Here is a 22837-nt window from a genome sequence, read left to right on the forward strand (position 1 = left end):
TGCTTTACCATGCAGTGAATTTGAATGATATCAAAAGTGCATAAGTGTCATGAGGTTTGGCAGCATCAGATAAACCACAGTATTTTGTGAATGAAAATAGTAGTTATGGAAAGTTTGGAGATCATCACACTTTGCTGATGGCCTTCATTGTCCAATGATCCTCAGAATTGACTTCCTAGTGAAAATTATTTTGGAATAGTATGTAGTTTGACTTATTAGGGATTTTAATGTATATATTGTTGTTCAGTCGCTTAGTTGTGGCTGACTCTTTGCGACCCCCTGGACTGCAGCACACCAGGCCTCCCTTTGCCTCATCATCTCCTGGAGCTTGCTCAAACTCATGTCCATTGAGTCAGCGATGTCATCCAACCATCTCATCCTCTGGCATCCCCCTTCTCCTCCTGACTTCAATCTTTCCCAGCATCAGGGTCTTTTCCAATGAGATGGCTCTTCGATTCAGTTGGCCAAAGTATTGGAGCTTTAGCCTCAGCATCAGTCTCTCCAATGAATATTCAGGGTTGATTTCCTTTAGGATTGACTGGTTGGATCTCCTTGCTGTCCAATGGACTCTCAAGAGTCTTCTCCAACACCATAATTAAAAAGCATCAATTTTTCAGCACTCAGCCTTTATGGTCCAACTCTCACAGCCGTACACGACTACTGGAAAAACCATAGCTTTGACTAGATGGACCTTTGTTAGCAAAGTAATGTCTCTGCTTTTTAATATGCTGTCTAGGTTGGTCATAGCTTTTCTTCCAAGGAGAAAGTGTCTTTTAACTTCTTTGCTGCAGTCACCATCTGCAGTGATTTTGGAACCCAAGAAAATTGCCAGTCTCCTAAAAGTGGGATCTTGTTTTCATTTTGGCTCTTCCAGGACTATTATAAAGATACTATGTGTTAGTGATATGTAACAAGTAAGTCCAGTCCATGAAATTCTTTTCTTTTGATTCTTCATAGTTTTGATCATAGAAAATCTTTATTAGCCAGTTGGTACACAGATACACACTTGATATTTCAAGATAATTTGAAGAGGTGTCAGCAGAGTTTAAAGGAATCAATAGGAGATTGAAATACTCCAAGCTGATCAGGAAGAAGGTCCTTCCCATCCCTAGTCCTAAACCCAAGTGTATAGCTTTATGGAGAGAGTGGTCTTGGATGAATGGTGCCCTTAACCACCGGGCATCCCTTAACTCATAAACACCTGGCAGAAAGAACTGGATGGATCAATAGCCTGGCTTATACTCATCCTGCCCTCAAATTGCCTACCTGTGCCTCCTAATGCCTAAAAAGAGCTAGAAGAAAAAGGGCAACGGGGTCCAGTTGATGACTTTCATTTAGGTCAGTTCTAAGATCGGGAAAGGGTAAAGAAAGCAATATTGATTAAATTGAATAAATTGATTTTGGAGAGGAAAACTATATTCAGCACAAGATCATTTTTATGTTCTCTGTGATAGAAAGATGAGACTCATTTTATCTGTTTCCATCCCTTGTTAAACACGAGGCGTGTTCCCAGCCTTCAATAAAGCCAGCCTGACTGCAGTAAGTATTAACTTGACTGAGCTCTGATTATCTTGATATTTAGGCTAATGCCCAGGCTATGAAGAGTCTGCTACAACCTTGTGTTAAGTATGAAATCATTGTACTATATTATGTTCTAGATTTCTATTACCACTATTCGTGGGCTCTCCATTTCACTGTGTTTCTTAAAGTCAAGGTAGTGGCTACTCTGCCTCCCTGCTGCATTGAAAAGCAAAACAAGGTGTCTGGGTAATCAGTCAGGATCATTGGTTCCCATCCAGTTCCTCTTTCTTCTTAACTCTTGGAGGAGGACCCTACCAGAGTTCTGCCTAGATCACTTTGGATGCTTTTTACTGATTATTCTCGTCCCCACCTCCCGCCCCGGATTCCATGTTTTTTGCTTCTCATGACCTGTACCTGCAATTCCATCCAGGTGGCTGTTTTTTGGTTCTGGCACTACTTTGCTGTGTGTAGTACTCTTTTACTCAACTCATGCTGCCGTAACAGAATACCACAGCCGGACTGGCTGAAACAATGGAATGGAACTTATGGAATTTATTTGCTCACAGTTCTTGAGGCTAAAAGTTCAAGATCGAGGCTTAGCATGGTTTTTTTCTGGTGAGAACTTTCTTCCTGGCTTGTAGATGTCTGTCTTCTCTCCCTGTATCCTCACATGGTGCCAGATGGCGGTGGGGGAGAGCAGGTTCTCTGGTCTCTTTTTATTAATCCAGTAATAAAGATCCCATACAGCTTCATCCAAACCTAATTCTGTGGCAAAGGCCCCTTTACCAAATATCTTCACATTGGGGGCTAGGGCTTCAATAACAATATGATTTTTTTATTTTTTTGGATGGGGAACACAATTCTCCCATAACCAGCACAGAGATAGAAGTGCCTTGGAGTTCATATCCTTTGGGACAGCGTTTAGCCAATGACTGAGCTGTGCCAGAGTTTGAAGTCTCACCCCCTAAGGTCTTATGCCAGGAGAAAACCATGAGGTGTGATTTACATTCCATAGGAATAACCAGTGTTATGTGAAAGAGGCTGAGGATGGGTGTGTTCAGAATGAAGGGCAGTGCCTGGATGGCATGCCTAGGTGCCTGGGCACACTGTGTGATAGTACTGTGGGAGGACCTGTCTTTGAATTTTTAGTTCTTGAGTTGACAAGAGCACAAAGAAGGAGATGGACAAAGAGAAGGAAGGTTGGAAGTCAGCTTTCAAGTCTTAGCTTCCTCACTGTTATTCCCAGATATGAGCTTTAGTGAGAGATTCTGTCTGAATCAAGGCTTTATATATCTCTGAATAGAGATTTATCACCCACAGAATAAGTCAATAAGTCTTGGACTATCCATGGTGTTCTTCACTAGTTCAAGCAGAATATTTTAAAATGGGAGAAAAGTCATTTTAGGACTATTTTTATTCACAAAATAATCTGTATAAATATACTGTATCCAACTGAAATCCTAATTTATACACTTAATAACAATAATTTGACATGTTGGTGTGGTACCTTCCTGGAGTTGTGGAATTGATTGATTTACTGATGAGTCTCAGACACAAGTTTATAAAATCCTATATATAAAACATGCTAAGAGTCTGTTAAAAATACATTTTTATCCACACTAGACCTAATGAATGTGTGTAGTAAAAATACAGTTAATATCTTTGACATTTTCTACTTAGCACAAGATGACCTGTCTTAAAAAAAAAAAAAAAAGATGTGTTTATTAATACTCCCATCACTGGTATTGTGATTGGATCAAAATCAATCTTTGGCTATGCATTATGCATAGTCAATTCTCTAACTTGATAAGCTAAATATGTAAGACTTTAAATGTATGACTTCCACTTGATACAGTAAATCCTGAAGTCAAATTTCTCCATCATTTTCAAAACAAACATTATCATCTATTTAGATTCCCAGGCTTATAACTTTTGAAAACTGCTATTTCTTCCTGTGGAATATGCATTGCATGTCCATCACCTGCCTGGCTAACTGCTTTAGTAAACTTCACCACCTCGGTACCAGGCAGCCCTGAGTCTTCACTGATTCCCCTGCATCTAACAGTGCTGGCTCAGTGCACACACTCTGCAAATACTTGTGGGTTGAATGCTGAATTGTTCTGTTAATTAAACAATTCCCCAAGGGATCAAAATTAACTTTTGGCCAATCTATTCTTTATGGATTTTTCACTTCTAGCTCTAGAAAAATATGCCCTGTAGATTTGTGAAGAGAAAACAATCTTTATTTCTTGATGTTGGGTAGAACTCCCACCTGTCAGTTTTTGCATCTGGTCTCTAGACTAAAGATTTGGAAGCTATATATAATATTTTTTCCCCTTTAGCATTAAAATGAGTAGCTTTCAAACTACTGGAACAATAGTTACAAACGATCGAAGGAAACTTTAGCTTAGCCAATGATAAATAAAACAGCAAGTAGATTACTACTTTGTCAATCAGTTTGTATAGCATGAAAATAATATTTGCTTCTTTGCTTTTCATTGAGATGATGTGGAGAATAAGGGGGAAAAACTGGTTGTGGATTTTATCTCTGTGAAGCAAAGCTGCCAGGATGATTTACCTCCCATGTGGAGCTATTTTAAGCCTGAAATATCTCAACCTAGCCCTGAGCTACCTAATACCCTTTACACTTTAAAGAGCCACCCTAGTTCTGCTGCTGGTGTAAAGGACTGGTCAAAGCTTTTATATTTAAAATGACCACTCTGTATCTGGGGAGAGAGAATTCTATATAACCTATATGAAGCAACTTTGGCTCTCTACCTTCAGCAGAGAACCATAAACGTTATACAAAAGCTAAAAAATCCAACCATCTCACTTTTATGCAGTAAAGAACAGCACTAGGGTTTTTCTTAGAGTTACTGATGCAGAGTCCACTGCCATAGGACGTGCCTGTATTCAGTCAAAAACTAGTTCAGTCATTTTGTTTGAAGTTTCTGCTCTGACGTTGTATAGAATATTCTGGTTTTAAAATGGAGATAGAATGAGAATTCTTTATTGAAAGCCAGCAACAGGAACCAGAAATGGCAGGAAGGGCATAGAAATATGCTATCAGTTATAAAGCAAAACTTAGATATGCAAGAATCTGTCAAGAACTGTGAAGAGTCGGAGACTTTAATTGCAAGTTAAAAAGTTAGCCTGCCACAGCTTCATGGATGCTGGCAGAAGACGCAGCCTCCTGTTAGAGACACAGGTCTTTACCACTCGGCACAGCAGGTGGCCTGAGCGTCATCTTTGCGTTGGTTCCCTCGTCCATCAGTCCCACAGGGGTGAAGGCTGGGAAAGCTCTGAACACAGTGGGGGGGTGTCACGGCTGAGGAACCCTGAGTTTAACAAAACCTTAATATTATAAAGGGGGGTAAGCAGAGCTGCCCAACTTTTGCCTTAGGGAGAGATATTGTCTTTATTATTTTGTTCAGAAGACAAACCTGTCCTATGCCCCAGATGGAGATCTTCTCTCAGTCTTCCAAGGGTATTCACTATACAAGCATCCTTGATAGTCCAGAGCAAAAGCCATTGATACCTCTGCTCAGAAGACATGCAAAAATGTGCAAGACCCATGTGGAGCTGCCTCCCCAAAATTGCATGAGGTATTGAACTGGCTCTGCAGTGCCCTCAGTTGCCAATATTCCACGCTTCATGGGAGCAACACCTCTTCGTTGGTTGTGTGTGTGTGTGTGTGTGTGTGTGTGTGTGTGTACACACTCAGGTGACGCTAGTGGTAAAGGACCCCGCCAGCCAATGCAGGTAGACATAAGAGATGCAGGTTTGATCCCTGGGTCGGGAAGATCCCCTGGAGAAGGAAATGGCAACCTACTCCAGTATTCTTGCCTGGAGTATCCCATGGACAAAGGAGCCTGGCATGCTACAGTCCACAGGGTTGCACAGAGTCGAAAATGACTGAAACAAATTAGCATGGGCATAAGTTTGGACTCCAGTAAAGTACCTCACCTGACATAGTCTTTTAATAAATGACTTTAAACAGTTAACCAATGGTCTTATTTTCTGAAGCCTGTGTAAGTCACTGTTTTCCCCTCAGGAATTCAGTTCTGCTCAGCCATCAATCATTCAATGGGAAACTTTGCAAAGGTGGCATATCAGATAAATTCATTAACCAATTTAATCCATTTATGTATACACTAGGAATTGCAGGGGGATATTTTATCATATTTCCAACCAAGAGAAGCAATTTAATAGTAAATTACATCTGTCATTTCTTGCAGATCTCTGTATGTACCTTTTTTGGGTCACTTTGTTAGACTACAGATTTCCAAATCTTCTGGTACATCAAAATCCCTTGGAGTTCTTTTATAATATTCAAGTTCCCCAGCCACTCCCTCAGAGATTCTCACTCAGAGGTCTGGTGTGTATTCCTGGATTATTTAATATAGAAAACTTCCTGGGTGATTTTGAGGGGCAGTTTGGGGTAAGCACTTGTAGATTTTAGCTATAACTTCCCAGTTATTAAGATTTTCTGTTTATGGCTTAAGATAACATTTAAAATCTAAAACGTAAGGAACAGAGGAGTGTTCAAATCATATCTGTGTTAAATGATCTGTAAATTACTTTAAACAATTTTTTTATTAGAGTATAGTTGATTTAACAATGCTATGTTACTTTCTGTTGTACAACATCTGTGTAATTTTAACTGGAAAAACAATACATCTTTTGGAAAAGGCATGGAAATAAATTATTTTACATGTTGAGCACCTTTGATCCTTTGAGGGAAAGTTTCTGGTCTAAGATTGTTAGAACAAATCAAAAGGTCTGAAAGAGCTGGTGAATTTCTAAGGCTGGATTACCCACAGTTTCATCCGAGTGGGGCTGTGGGAGTGGAGAGGACAGGGGTACAAGCCTGGTGACAAAGGGAGCGAGTGTCACTGTAGCACTTCTCTGGCCAGGTGACTGGAGGTCATGCTGACAGTGTGGGTGGAAGGGACTAACCATGCAAAAGGGACAAGAGGAAGACTCAACAGAAATTTCATAGTTTGGCATAGTTTTTGAAGACGAATGCCTGCCAGTTTTCAGAGGATTAAGTAGAGAACAATTCTCATTGCTAATTCCCAACTAATTTAATCACTTTTAGCAGCCACTGGGTATCCAGGTCCTATTGTTAATATTATTATTGTAGTTATTTGCATTCTATGTCTCTGGCTATTGGTTGAAATTGTGATCTTGGGGGAGGGAGTAGGCAACTGTACCAAATTAGCCTGCAACAAGTGATAGTCCCAGTTCCAGCCTCTCCTGGTCCCTGCTTACTGATCTAAAACATAAGTTGTGTTCAGTTAGATCAGTGGTTTAGAAATGTCACCCCTTGGCCCAGTGCCAGTCCCTAACAAAATTTTCAGTGATCTAAAACAAAACCAAAATATAGAAAATAAAAAAGTTAAAAAAATATATATAAGAAAAGTAAAGAGAAATTTTAAAGTGTGATTCTTTATTCTGAGATTATATTTACCCACCTCTTTGATTATAATTCTTTGTTTTACATTGTAATGGGAGAGAAAAGTTTTATTTATAGATTTTTTTAAGGTTTTTACTTTTGGAAAAATTAAAAACAACCCTATATTGATTCATGTGTGTGTGTGTTTATTTCCTGATTTACTGAAATTCAAAAGTCTGGGAACTCTGTGGAAAACAGTTTGGCAGTTTCTCAGAAGATTAAACATAGAACTATTATATGATCTAGCAATTCCACTCCTATGATTGAAAGCAGAGACCCAAATAATTATTTGTATACCCATTTCATAGTAGTGTTATTCATAATAGCAAAAAGCTGAAAATGACCCAAGCATCCATCAACAAATGAGTGGGTAAACAACGTTTGTGCAGATCAGTGGAATATTATTCAGCCTTGAAAGGAATAAGATTTTGATACATACTACAGTTTGGATGGACTGCTTAGGTGAAATATGTTACACCCAGATACTATATGATTTTACTTGCATAAGGTACCTAGAGTAGTCAAATTCACAGAGACAGAAAGTAGAGTAGAGGTTACCTGGGACTATGAGGACGGAGGAGGGGCAGTTATTTTTTTAATAGGCACAGAGTTTTTGTTGATGATCATGAAAAGTTGTGGGTATGAATAGTAGTGAAAGCTGCATGGTACTGTGAATGTTTTTTTAAGACCATTGAATTGTCAGTGGTTGTTGGACTATGCTCAGACCCTTGCCATGTGGACCTCTGTGTATTAGTCATGATTTCCCATAGAAACTATAAATATATAGAGAGAAACAGTTTTATGTTAAGAATGTCATTGTGGGGGCTGGTAAGTCCAAAATCTTCAGGGCAGTCTGTCTGGCAGGAGACCCAAAGAAGAGCTACTGTTTCAGCTTCAGTCCAAAGGCTCCCTGCTGGTAGAATTCTCTTTTCCTCTGGGGACCTCACTGTTTTCTCTTATGGCCTTCAACCAATTGGACAGGCCCACTCAGATTGTCAGAGAAGGCAATGGCACCCCACTCCAGTACTCTTGCCTGGAAAATCCCATGGATGGAGGAGCCTGGTAGGCTGCAGTCCATGGGGTCTCTAGGAGTCGGAGACGACTGAGCGACTTCACTTTCACTTTTCACTTTCATGCATTGGAGAAGGAAATGGCAACCCACTCCAGTATTCTTGCCTGGAGAATCCCAGGGACAGGGGAGCCTGGTGGGCTGCCGTCTATGGGGTTGCGCAGAGTCAGACACGACTGAAGCGACTTAGCAGCAGCAGCAGCAACTCAGATTATAGAGGGTAATCTGCTTCACTCAAAGTCTACTGGTTTTAGATGTTAATCATATCTAAAAAAACACTTTCACAGCAGCATGTAGACTGGTGTTTGACCGAAAAACCGGGCACCATAGCCTAGCCAAGTTGACACGTACAGTTAACTGTTACGCTTTCCAATATGCCAGCTTGCTTCATGTATTGTCTTGTATTTTGCAAAAAAAAAGAAAAAAGTTTGCTCATAATTTGTTTACCCAACACTAGTCATCTACCTTCTTTCCTTCTAATTTGTGGCTTCCAATCTGCTTCCAAACAGGACAGCCATAGCCAGACTCTTTAGCATTAAAATTAAGTAAGGTATGAGTTGTGAGGATCTAAAGAATTCTTTGGGAAGAAGGCAGACACACAGTCTGGTACGTGGACTTACTGACATTTATTCTGGCATGCTAGGTGCCATTTACTTCCTGGAAGTTTCTTTTTTATGTTTATGGAAAAGAACTATCCAGGGATTATTAATTTGAAGTTTTTTAAAAATTTAAATGTAAGAGAGACATGGTGAAAGAGAAAGACAGAGATAAAAAGTGGGTTTCCTGCATAAACGAGGGGAAAAAGTCTCACATTTTGGATTTGAGGCCACGCTAACCTTGGAGTCATATTTTGAATGGGAAGAGTTTGGTCATCGTTTAATAGTTGTGGTATTTTTGTCTTCAGCTTCAACATTTTCCTTTCACAAATTTCTTATCTTTGTGGCTACATCTTCTCCTAATATTTGAAGAACCAGTGATTCAAAGTGAGGGCAGAAATGTCATATCATGTTTTGAGTGGAGAGCAGGCAGCAGAAGGTCTTGGAATTTATTTCTGCCTCCACAAGTAACTTGCAGTGCAGTGGGGCATGCTGCTGCTAAATCTCTGTGAAGATTGCCAGTCTACAGTGTGGGCAGAGTCACTGAGTTTTGTAGAAGAATTTCATGTTTGTAAATACCCCATGACCCTTGAACTAAAGATGCTATTGAGGTACAAAGTATTATTTTCAAGTGACTGAACATCATGCACCCCTGAACTCTGCAGAATAAAGTGGTTTGTGTAGTCTACTTAACACTTCTTATGCTCGGTTTTCCTGATTGCCAGACACAAAAGAACTAGAGAAGATCCATATAAAGTTGTTTTATTCTTTTGTTTTAAAAATATCATGCCACAGAGTAAATTTCATACTGATTTTGAGGGTATCCCTTTTTGTTTTATTCAGTGTTTTTTTCACTTTCCATGAATCTGTTTAGTTTTATGGATCTTGAGATCTAGCTGCGATTTAAAGGAAAAAAAAGGGTCTATGCCCTAGAGATATCTTCAGAATAATTTATGAGCCACATAAGGCGACCAGGAGGTTCCCATATGAATCATGCACACATGGCAGTTTCTTTCCCTTGTATTTGAAACTTGCTGAAGAGAAAGGTGATGCTGAGGGCAGCATCTTCAGTGGTACAGCACTCTCCTGCCTCCCATATTCCCCTTCAGTAGGACTCTTTCAAACATATCCTCATCGTCTCACCTTTGCACAATGTGAGAAAGTGTGGCCGAGTGGCTTTCATGCTGCAAAGCGGAAGGAGGGGGAGCATATGTTGAAACTGTCACTGATTTAAGCTCCCTCTTGCTTTCAAATGTCTTACACGTGGCAGGGAAGGGGGTGAGGTATCAGAACTCACACTTCAGTAGGCATTGAATTGCATGCATAATTACCTTTCTCCAAATCTGTCTCACTGTTGAGAAAAATCTTCCTTGTTGGCTTTTTAGGACACAATGTGGGTGTATTTTACATTTTTTTTCCCCCAACTTGTTTCAGGTACTACAGTTATTTGCTATATTTCACAGCCATTTGGTTAACCTTATAAATGTCAGCCTGACTGAAGCGTTTCCCGTTACGTAGTGTCTGGGATTCTAACTAATGGTACCATTATAAAGTGAGGAAAGGAAACAGCTATAAGAATCACAGTCCTTCGTGGAAATTGTCTTGTTCCTTCTGATTTGTGAAGTCTACCAACTGTTAAGAGTTTCTTGATTGAGTCTAACAGCCCTTGAGCATAGGGACCGAGTTGAGTTTTAATGCTATTGAGTCGAAAATGATACAGTGTTTTGTAGACCCGTATCGATTGGCAGGCTGGCAAATGAGGACTGGCAAAAAACTCACACCGATAAAATGTCTCTCATCTACCTCAAATGTTTTTTTTTTTTTCTATCAGGGTTGGCATATTTGTCCCAGCTCCCTGAACGCAAGTCCTTGTGAGGAATTATAACTGAACTTTTCAAGATAGCCTCTGAATCACATCAGTCACTACTTCCTTACATCATGTGCAGCAAGATTTCTCTTTGCTAGTCTCCTGGATCTTCTCTATTTCTTTGGCTTCTATCTAATCCCTTCCTACCAATTTTCTTCCTGCAACTTTCCCAGTTTCTTCTCTATCTCCTTCCTGATTTCCTTTTTCTTCTTAAGTGCTGATGCTGCCTTCTTCCCACTGATCTCTTCAGGTTACATTGTTTTCCTTAGAAGTCTCATTCTCACTCATCATTTTATAATAACTTCAAAATGAATTTGCTCAGTCATGCCTGATTCCTTGTGACTCTATAGACTGTAGTTGGAGAGCCTCCTCCGTTCATGAAATTCTCCAGGCCAGAATACTGGAGTTAGTAGCCATTCCCTTCTTCAGCGGATCTTCCTGATCCAGGGATCAAATCCTATAATAGCTTAAGTGCTTATGATTCCCAAACTTATATATTGTCTTGATCACTACACTGATGTTCAGATTTATAATCTGCTCTGTTTATCGATTTGTTTCACAGGCACCTCAGATGAACCCTGTTCTTGAATCAACCTCTCAAATTCTGAATGACAATTACTGACACACCACCCCCTGAGCCAGCTGTCACAGACAGAAAGTCAGTCATCATTCTAATATTTCCTTCTTTACTTTTCCTATTCAGACAATTCCATAGTCCTTTGCATTTCATCTCTCAAATATTTCTAGAGTCTCTTCCTTTTCACTACTGCTGTTGATACAAAAGTCAAAGCTCTTTCCTCATCAGTCCTAACTAGGCTTCTTCTTTCTGGTCTCGCTTTGCCTCATTTATGGCATAGGAGGCTACTTCTAAGACACAAAGCTGACCATAATGCTCTTACAATTAGAATGGTATTCTTTCACCTATTAAATTGATACCAAGAATCATAATATGACTCAAAAGCCTGCCTTTGTTCTCTTATTAGATCGCAGTTTTCCTCCTCCAAACTGACCCTTCCTTCTAGCCATTAGTAACTCTCACTCAACCTTCAAGACTAAGTTCAAACATAACCTTTGCTAGAGATCTTCCTTTCCCTACATAGGTTAAGCTAAGTGCCTCTCCTCTTACTTCCATAGCAACAAATTCACAACATTCTTACAGTACTTGTGAAGTTATAGGAGAACTGTGTTCATTCTGAGGTCCTCCATAGCACTATTCCTGCCATCCTTCCACTCCCAGAGCTCAGTGCAGTGCTTCGGTCATACTTGGTGCTCAATGAATTTGAACTGAGCCAGAATATTCCAGGTGCTTATTTCACAGACAAATGCTGCAGTAGCTTCACAACTGATCTCTCTGACTCCAGTGCACTCTCACTACAGTCTGTCTTGTACACAGCTGATGCGTGCATGCTGTCACTTCAGTTGTGTCCAACTATTTGTGACCCTATGGACTGTAGCCTTCCAGGCTCCTCTGTTCATAGGATTCTCCAGGCAAGAACACTGAAGTGGGTTGCCATGCACTCCTCCAGGGAATCTTCCCGACCCAGGAATCGAACCCATGTCTCCTGAGGCTCCTGCATTGTAGGTGGATTCTTTACCGTTGAGCCACGGGGGAAGCCTACACAGCTGATAGGTGACTATAACTAGCTTTAGTTATAGCTTTGTTCTTATGATTTTTCTTCCTGCTTAGAATCTACAAACATTTCCTAATGCTCTGTGAAGATTTATAATCATATGTATCCGTCTTGTGTGTTTGGTTCTGCCTTACCTATTCAGATGCTCCTCAACTCAGTTCTTCTCAACTCACACTGCTCTTCTTTGCCATCATAACTTGTAGGTTCAATAATCATAGACTTTCAACTTTAAATAAACCGCTTTAGCATTCACAAAAAACTTTCACAATGAATGCTTATTCTCTCATCTAATAATTTCTGCTCTCCTTCCTGCCTGCTTTGCCTTCTTTGTGTCCTAATTTATATTCCTGTTTTCTTGAAGGTTCATCGCTTCTATGATATCCACTCTAAGAAAAGACAGCAGTCTTTTACTTCATCTATATTTCTCTAAAAAAGACACATAATCTTGCTTTATACCATACTATTTCTCCCATTCTAAATACCTCCCCAAGTTTTCTTAATTTTTAGGGTTGCATATTTTATCTTTTCAAGTTTCTTCAGAGTTTATCAAAGGTAAAGCCAGAACTTCTCTCTCTGTGTATATATATTATCATCCATGGTCCTTGGAACAGAAGAGATTCTCTTTGTGGGTGGCATCTACTAAGATTTTCTTCTTTTGTGAAATAAATTTATTTTCTCCTCATATTTAACTTCATCCCTGGAAGATAGTTAATGGCATCTTTAAGTTTCTTTTCTTGCTGTATTATTGTAGTGTTTTTTAGAAAGTCCTTCAGATATTTAAAAAAATTATTTTTTCTGCATCATGTCATTGATCTTGACCTTGTCCACAGAAATGGCATATTGCTTTACAACTAGTAAGACTGCTGTTCCATGTGCAAACAATAATATGTAACATAATACATTGTATTGATATAGCAGTGGTGTAATAAACTAGACCTGAAATACAGGATAGGTTGAACTGTTTTTGTTTTTTAATCCAATTCAGTAAGATGATAGAAACATCCTGTTTGAGAAAAAAAAAAAAAAGATGTTTGTTTACAGCTTTACTTTCCTGTTATTGCTACTATGAATTTCTTTTTGTTTTCATACTCATCAGCAGTGTTATGTAGAATTAATAGTGCCTATATCATGGAGAGTAGGTCTTCGCCTCCCTTCCAAAAAATAAAACAATTTTTAAATCGAACAAAGTTGAGAAAACAATGATAGTAATACAAAGATATAGTACCATGTTCTGAGTAACAAGATCTACTGTTTAGCTAACAGTCATTTTTTCAGATGTTATAATTGGGTAGAATTTATGATTCAGGTTAAAGCATCAGAAGCAAGCAAATTCTAGAGATTTTTAAAATGTAAATCAACAGTAACAAGAAATCCCCCCCTAGGGAGTCCAGCATTATTTACAAAGTCAGTTGGGCTATGACAGTGATCCTTCTTTTTATCTCTTATAGAGCTCAAACTTCATTTTTCAGCTTTCTCTCAGAGTTCTGAAGCCTATAACTTAAGCAGCACATATAAGGCATGCTAAAGTCTGCTCTTCCCATCAGGGAACTTGTGCAATTGACTTGCTGTCCTGGTGAGCGGATGAGCAAATTGGTATGGGGCAAAAGGTCAATCTGTGCTAATGCCTTTGCAGATGAAAAAAATTATAATAACCCTCCTGGACATACCACACTGTATGCATAATTTGAAAAAAAAGAAACACATGTGTAAACTCCTTGAACATACTTTAAGTGTGGTACTGCTTACTGATGGCCTTCTGCCTCCAATTTGAGAGGTACTTTCGTGGGAAAGAATGTTGTCCTGTAACTCTCCTTTCAGACAGGACATCTGACAGTGGCATCCAGCTTCCTTCATGTCTTTCATGTATTAATCCCATATCTAATATGTGATGGTTTGATAAGAACTTCCCACTATTATTTAATTGTAGTGAGCACAGCACATCTGAATCTCAAAACATTAAATCCTAGTGTTTGTTTCAACATTCCATGTCCTGCTGTATTAAGGAAATGTTTCTGGTGAAATAAATTAATTAACAGTCAATCATGAGGGCCCTATCATTCGGAACCTTGTGCCAACATGCACCATATAAACATGATTAATAAGAGAACACCCTGGAGTAAAAGAGGTCAATCACTGCATCATGGCATTAAAAATGAGACTATGGCATGTCAACAACATTAATTGAGTTAAGTGTTCCATGAAAAGAATTGAAAAAGTCAAAATGAGAAACAGCGCTCTTCATTATTTCCAAAATTGTTAATGCAAGATTTTTTTCAAGTAAGGGAATTTTGCATCCCTAAAAGAAATATCAAATTGTCAGTTGATCTCTTTGAAAAAGAATATTAAGCACTTCCATCAATAGAAAGACTAAAACTTGATGTGATATTTATTAAATCCTTAGTAATTTTTGCTCTTTTCTATTTTATAAGACTAATAGTAATAAATTTAAGAAGAGAATTTTAGAAGATATAATTATGTACAGATTCTAAAGAGGAATTTTTATAAGGATGGTTTACTTTGCCTTTTATTAATCTAACTCAAACATTATTTTTTAGATTTCTAAAAAAGTAACTTTTTATTATTTAAAACAATCTATGAGTAATTTATATCCAAAAAATGTATAGATCTTAAGTGTTCCAATTTGATGTATTTTGACAGTTGCACACACTTGTGTAAAAGATAGTGTTTAATCACCCCAGGAAATTTCCTCACGAGCTTTCTGTTGGGTCACTCAGTGCCAACAGGTGCAACCACTTACTTTTTTCACTGTGTTTAGTTTTAGCTGATCTAGAACTTTAGGAAATGGAAACATACAATAAACAATGTTGTTGAGATTTCATCCATGTAGCAGTAGAAATATGGTCTGTATCAATAGCCTGCTTCTTTTACTGCTAATCATTATTTTTCAGTATGGATATAACATAATTTGTTTTTCTGTTTCTGTGTTGATGGGCATTTGTGTTGTTTTCAATTGCTTTATTACTCTTTCAGAAATTGCTCTCTGAAATTTGACTCTATAGAAATGCACAAACTCTTTACCACACTGTCCTCCCACGTGGGCAGTTAAAGCTGTTTCTTCATTTTTCTGAAGAGGATGGGTAATTTTAGATGAATGATGAAAAAAACATGTTTGTAATTGATGGAGAATTTAGCCATGGCTGCTAATGCTTTGGAACAGTTGTATTTTTCTAAAAAGAAATGTAATTTATTAAAATTCTTATTTAGATCATAAATACATGCATATTTGAAAAATTGTACAGATAATGTGTAAGAAATTGTAGTTTATAAAGATGATAGATATTGGATAATATTTTTTAAATAATCTCTTCTACTTAATAGTGTTAGAATTTTTTCATTTATTGATGTGCTTTAATTTCTTTTTGTTTCAGAAGTTTAAGTAAATCAGGGTATGCAAAGATGTAGATTTGTATGCATATATTTTTAGCTATCAAGAAAATGTATGTTCTAAAATGCCACAATTATGTATAGAGTAATTCCTCTGTCCAAAGACTATAATTATTTAGAATACAGTGGGCATACTGTTAGCATAATTTACTTCATTGTTCAAAATAGCTAGAGAAATGGTCCTACTTCAAATGATTGACAACTGCTTTGAAAGGCTCAAGGGATGGGCCCAAATATCAAATTAAAAGCATGTCATAACATATTTTTTAGCTTGTTATTTTGCTGCATTTGATTTTACATTATGATTCTGATATGAAATTAAATTTCTTATAATGGATTTTTTTCTTTCCCCCCTCCAAACTGTTAGCTCCTTGTGAGGAGGGTTTATTTTCTGTTCACCTCTATATCTTTGAATTCTAATGTCTACCCCAATGCCCAGAACACGGTAGGAAATAAACATTGGTAGGATGATTGAATGCCTATGTACACCGTGACTAGGCTTGACTGATACATGTCCTGTTTTTGTACTATATCAGATACCATACCAGTCAAAATGATCAAAAGAACAAACTTTTCTTGATTTTTGGTAACTTAAATAATTTTTCTAATTCAGTTATTACTGTATGGAAACCAAATTGATGTTGTTTTCAATTTGGCTGATGTTCTTCATTTTCCAATGTGAATCAACTATCTACATTTACTACTAGGAGAAATGGTTTCTAGAGCTTAGAGGCTGTGAAAAAATCTACACCAGAAACACTGATGATTTTTCTCAGCTGGAGGGATTGTCTATACTACACCCACTCATTCTGCAACCCTGGAATCTGCTTCTGACCATAACACTCCACAGAATGTTGCCAAATCCAACAGACACTCATCTCTTTGCATTTCCCTCAAACTGGAATGAATAATATTGACAGCACTGTTTACTTCCTCCTTCCTTACACATTCTTTCCTGGCACTAGCCTGGTTTTTGCATACCTGTAGGAAATTTTCTGTCTTCTTTTGAGTCCCTTCTTCTCAGCCCACATCAGAGTCTTCCTACAACCCACCTGGACCTTTTCTTCTTCCTCTTCTCTCTTCTTAGAAGACTGCAGCAACCTCCATGGCTTTGTATTCCTTACATAGACTGATGACATCTCACTTTGCAGCTCCAGCCCAGAGCTCTCATGAGCTCTGGACTTGCATATACAATTGTCACTTGACATCTGTTTTTAGATGTCTCAAAGACGTCTTAAACTAGACAAAGTTTGAAGAAGAGAAGTCTCAATTATTTTTAGCCAAAGAGTCCTTTACCTGTCAACTCTAATAAATGGAAACTCTACCCTCTTATTCCAGCTAAAATCCTCTTGCAAGACATTATGGACTCCTATTTCATATCACTTTTCCAATTCATCAGCAAATTCTGTCAATTCTATTTTCAATATATACATTGAAATCATCTGCAGATACAATGGAATATTAGTCAACCATGAAAAAGAATAACTTAAGCTCTCTATGCCTAAATTCATTTTCATCTGTATGGACAACGATGAAAGTAATTGTTTCAATGTCACAGAGTTTCTCAAAGGACTAAATATGAGACGTTCCGAGCAGTGCACAGCAAATCCTGAGTGCTCAATAAGAGATAGCTCTTAGCACTCCCTGTTACAGTAGCACTGCCCAGCACTCACTTCTACCTGCTTCTTATCCTTCAGTTCTCACTTTCAGTTCTGCTTAAAAAAGGTCTTTCTTGAATACCTTGGCTGAAACTAGCCCTCCTTGTAATTTTCTATATTTCAGTTCCTCGTTCATGTCTATTATAGGAGTTAGCACAATGTGTAAATATTTTATTTACTTGGTTTCCTTCTTCTCTGACTATGTGTCTCTTTCTTTCTCTTTTTTTTCTCCTTTTGGTTGTTAGAATGCAAGCTCCTGGAAGACAAGGATCCTCCACTTGACTTAGTGCTGCACATGGTAAGAGCTTTTTATGTATTTTTTGTGAATCAGTGAGTGACATTTTAGAACCTGAGAATTCATATACACTTCCCAGACATAATGGTAGTCACTCATACATATTAGTCACCTTCTCTTGGTGACAGACCCAACATCAAAGAGATGAGAAAAGAGAGAAATGTTCTCTCAGCATTCCAAATTGACAGAACATATGACTTAAGAAGTATCGTCCTCTTTCTCTTTTTAAAGTTTCTCATTTATGAGCCACTCAATCTGATACTTCCTGTTTGTATGGCCACGCCATGCAGCCTGTGGGATCTTTGTTCCCCGACCAGGGGTTGAACTTGTGGTCTTGGCAGTGAAAGCACTGAGTCCTAACCACTGGACCACCAGGGAATTCTTAACTGTCTTGATTTCTCTCTAGAAATGGATATACCTTAGTGTCATATCAATAGACTGAAGAAGTTTACATACTTCTGCATAAATTTATGTAACTTTCATCAACCTTTATAGTCCTTCTGTGTATAAGTATATATTTTCATTATGTAATTAGCTCTTGCTTTCACTGGAGATAATTATTCCCTTTTAAATTGAATAAACATAATTAAATAGTATTTTAACTAATTACCCAATAAGAAAAGTTGTACATGCAGCAGTTAAAATGAATCAAGTGAAGAAAGTCCATTTCTTGAAGGTTTCTCAGTTTTTTGTTTGTTTGTCTTTAACAGATACTCTAGTTTTAGATCTAAGGGCCTAGGACAGAGAAAAGGTTTTCCAGTTCAGTCACTTTTGCTAGTGTCTGACAGTTGAATTATTTTCCTGATTCAAATAAAAAAATGAGGCTTCCCTGTGGCTCAGATGGTAAAGAATCTGCCTGCAACTCAGGAGACCCAGGTTCAATCCCTGGGCTGAGAAGATCCCTGGAGAAGTAAATGGCTACCCACTCCAGTATTCTTGCTTGGAGAATCCCAAGGACAGAGAAGCCTGGTGAGCTACAGTCCATTGGGTTACAAAGAGTCAGACATGACTGAGCAACTAACACAAATGAAAAATGGTAACCAACCCCATATAAGACCATACTATATATTTATTATATTAATACAGATATTTTCACTTTTGTTAAATATGGTCCTTAAAAAAAAAAAAAAACAAAACTTATATATGTAAGTAAAACATGCACAGAGTAAAGTTTACAAGTATTATATGTACCTCTTAGTAAAGTTTCACAAAGTGAATATATCCATGAAACCATCATCCAGATTAATAAATAGACTATCACAGGCATTGCAATTTTATCCATTCAAGTAGGAGTGTATTGAAATCTTACTGGGATTTTAATGACTATTTCCCTGAAAAATAATAAGGTTGTGTGTTTTTCATATATTCATTGATCATTTGGATATCCTCTTTGTGAAGTGCTTCTTTAGGTCTTTTGTTCATTTTCCCAATGGGATTTCTGTCTTTTTTTGCTGATGTTTTAGAAATTCTTTATATATTCTGCATAAAAATCCTTTTTGAGCTGTCACATTTGTTACTTTGTGTTTTGACTCTTAAAATTCTTTTGATGAAAAGAAGTTCTTACTCTCAATGTAGTCTTTCCATCTTTGTTTAATACTTTTTAGTTTTATATATATATATATTTTTTTTAAAATTTAAAGTAACTATTTCAAAGTTTTGAAGATATTCTTTCATATTATCACATAGAATTTTGTGATATTTTGGACTTAGATATATAATTCATACGGGATTAATTTTTGGATGCGATATAAGATTTACTTTTCATGGTATGTTTCTATCTTATTTATTGACACCATTTATTAAAAAGACATCCTTATTGCACTGAACTATGATGTCTCTTTTCAGCAAACCAAGTACTTTTATAGTTCAAATAATGTCAGAAATGTATTTAAAAGAGACAGTATCTATCATTAACATTGTCAGCCACATTTAGTATGCAGTAACAGTGATATTTCAGCAGTAAATGTTAAAATGTTAAACCCTAGTAACATGTTCTTTTTAACCTTTCTTGTATCAAAGTGACAATCTGATGAAAGCTTTCAAGATTATTCACAGGAAAATGCACATTACACAAGAAATTTTGAGTACAATTTTAAAGTTGTTTATGAACATCTTATAGCCTATGTGTTCTGATTTATGAACCCCTGAGCTATAATATTCCATGAATAAATGATGCTATTTAACATGAGAATTAAAATGTAATCTTTAGAGAGAGAAGAATGGAGGCAGTGAGTAATTTTTGAGCTTCTAGGTTTTTCACAAAACATTTAACTTTGTGGTGGAAGTGTCTCATACCTAAATTACATACATTCATTTTTTGTCCAGCAAGTTGATATTTACTATATACTATGAACCTAAAACAAAAGAAAGAATGCTGAGTTTGGTGTTTACTAAAACACCAATCAAACAGTAACTTATCTTTTGCAATAAAATGATATGAAAAAGTCTGAAGTTGTTCTAAAAAGCATGCATTGAGTAACCTAAGCTAAGCTGTGGATATCAGAGGTTGTGGTGGTGGTGGTGGTGGTGGTGGGCAAGAGTCAGGGAAGTCTCGCTTAAGAAAGGAATATTTTACTTGGAGTCTGAATCATGAATATGAAATTACTATAGAGGGTAGGTGGGTACAGAACATTTCAGAAAGAAGCCACATCAGGTAAAATGTCCATAAAGTACACAAAATCATGGTCAGTTTGAGAAGAAAATAGCTGGTCTAAGCTGTTAATGCATGTAAAACAAGGAAGATGCAATGTCCAGCAAGTTTAGAGAGGCAGACAGAGTTGAAGCATTTCTTGAAGAGTGCTGGGAAGCCGATATAGACTGGGGAGGCCAGTATAGCCAAGAGATGAAAATGCTTGGCTTTTGATCAGATCAGTCAAGACAAAGAGAAGTGGTAGGATATGAAAGAAACTGGACTTCCCAGGTGGCTCAAGTGCTAAAGAATCCACCCCCTAATGCAGGAGACGTAAGAGATGTGATTTGATTCCTGGGTCGGGAAGATCCCCTGGAGAAAGGCATGTCAACCCACTCCAAGTATTCTTACCTGGAGAATACCATGGACAGAGGGCCCTGGTGTGCTATAGTCCACAGGGTCACAAAGAGTTAGACACAACTGAAGCGACTTAGCACACACAAGAAAGAAGTTGAACTGGGGAAAACTCATAGGATTTGGTGAGATAAAGATTTGCTTTCTGGGAAGCAAAGAAGGGAAGTCTCAAAAACTATTTCTCAATTTTGGGTTAAACCACTGAGATAGGAACCACTGTAAGCCATGACAAATGGATGAATTTTTTTTCTTTCCTTTTTAATGGACAGAGTGCAGAGATTATGCATTTAGTTTTGGATTTGTTGACTTAAACTGATTGTAAGGCAGCTACACAATGAGACTGAGTTGACAATATATAGATTGTTCTGAAGACAAGGAAATAGTATGGCCAGAAGCTGTACATTTGGAAATCAGAGGAACTTAGATGACATTTAAGGGTAAGTGTGAAAGAGACTGTCAAGAAAGCCCCTGCAGAATATGTATTAAGAGAGTGGTCTTTATTTTTCCTGATTCAAATTGGCTCTGCTTAAAATCAGCTACTTAAATATACTTTCACTTGAGAGAAAATACATAATAGTTCTTTTGGTCACTGATAATTTATCAAGATAGTTTAGTAGGCTCAGAGGTCTAAGCAGAATTCATAGACTTTCCATTAAGAAATTAAGAAATGGCAGCTTTCAGAATACGTTTTATCCAAACCATCATGAAAAAGAAACATCTCCTAGTTTTCTTAAAACCAGAATTTGACACCCTCCAGTGATTATGGTAACTATGCATTATTTCTGTAAGAAGATATGTATGTGTATGTAAATTAAACTGGGTATTAAATATCTGAATGTATATCTATACTACTTTGTCTTTAGCTTTTCTCCATCAAAATCTCATAATTTTATAAATATTGTTTAATGCAATGATACACAAATATTTATAAGATTAGACTTTCCAGCTGTTTCCAGAACTAGGGAAATGAGTCCTGAGACAATGGGCTATAGGACAAAATATGCTATTTTTGGGAAGCAGGTAATCAGAAGAAGTTCAGAACACGGATGGCTGAACATTTGTAGGTTGCAGTTACCATAATGACCCTGTACCTGCTAAAAAATAAACATGCTACTACCTCACAGTTTTGCCTAAGATTAATCCTGTACCATCCAGTACCTGGCATACAGTATGCTACCCATTGGGTAATTACTGCAAACTTTTTTAACCTTGGTACTATTGACATTTTTGCTGGAAAATTCTTTCTTTTGTGTTATGTCTTACGTTGTGTGTAGTTAGCACATTGCTAACTAACATCCCACTTGAAGCCAGTGGCATCCCCACCATAGTTATGACAACAAAGATATCTCCAGATATTGCCAAATGTCTGGGGAGTGGAGTGGTTTGAAAGGGACAGTTTTCACTCGAGAATCACTGATTTACTGAATCAGCAAACGTTTCCTTTCTGATAGATATTGACTATTCTGAGTCCTTTTTGTCTTCCCCACCTATGTCAGGGAGGGTGGAAGTGTCTTAGTCTCTGGACAGTATGACAGGGAGAGCATCTTGGTCACCCTGTGGTCAGAGGCATAGGTCAGAGGTCAAGGCAGGTGCGGATGGCACACGTAGTGAGTAGTGAGACAGGGTTCAAAGCTTTGGATTGTCTCTCAGCCAGTTGAGGTTTATCCGGGTCACACACACATGCCCATTTTATGTCTTCAAGGCTTATGAAAGAAGGTTTTCACAAGATGACAGTGGAACCCTTGTGAGATATCTTAGTAGATAGGTCAGAGATTGACTCTAGAGGTTAAAAGTTACCATTTAATTAACTTCTTTCTCTTTTAGGTCAAATTACTTACAAAGAACAGTCTGAAAAATAAGGGAGTAAAACTGCTATTTCATGAGCATGAAGTTTCCTTTGAAAACATAAAATTTAATGACCAAAAAAGAAGTACTTATGAACATTCAGTTTGAATTTACTTATATATGTGACTAGTAATATCATCTGACATATTTCTATTCTTGCTAGTCCCATATACTGAATAGATCTGCAGATATCTGCCATACAAAACTAAGGATTATAGAGCACTCAGTTGAGGCTGCGAGTCTTCATAGAGTCTCTGCTTTACACATGCCTTCTAACTTGTAAGGCTTATACTGAAGGAGACAGAGTACATGTTATACATTAAGGGTGGTTTCTTAGAATAGCTCTGTCTGGAGGAAGAAAACAGTGTGCTCTTCACGAGGATTTCTGCTGGTGTCTTTGACCATAGCTAGTTCAAATCTCTGTAAACTTCTAAAAAACAGAGCTAAGC

General features: G+C 37.6%; 1 protein-coding gene across 7 annotated transcripts in view; it reads left to right on the forward strand.

The window, feature by feature from the left end:
• LOC145518862 (uncharacterized) overlaps positions 1–22837 on the forward strand; it is a 1117244-nt gene that overhangs the window by 377557 nt on the left and 716850 nt on the right. For all 7 annotated transcript variants that reach the window (XR_014063353.1, XR_014063357.1, XR_014063350.1 and 4 more), the window contains one exon: positions 17451–17503. The gene's annotated coding sequence lies outside the window, so the exon portion shown is untranslated. The remainder of the gene's footprint in view (positions 1–17450; positions 17504–22837) is intronic.

Source organism: Giraffa tippelskirchi, chromosome 8 (genome assembly GCF_054371585.1).
Source record: "Giraffa tippelskirchi isolate mGirTip1 chromosome 8, T2T-mGirTip1v1.2.pri, whole genome shotgun sequence".
Taxonomy (NCBI): Eukaryota; Metazoa; Chordata; class Mammalia; order Artiodactyla; family Giraffidae; genus Giraffa; species Giraffa tippelskirchi.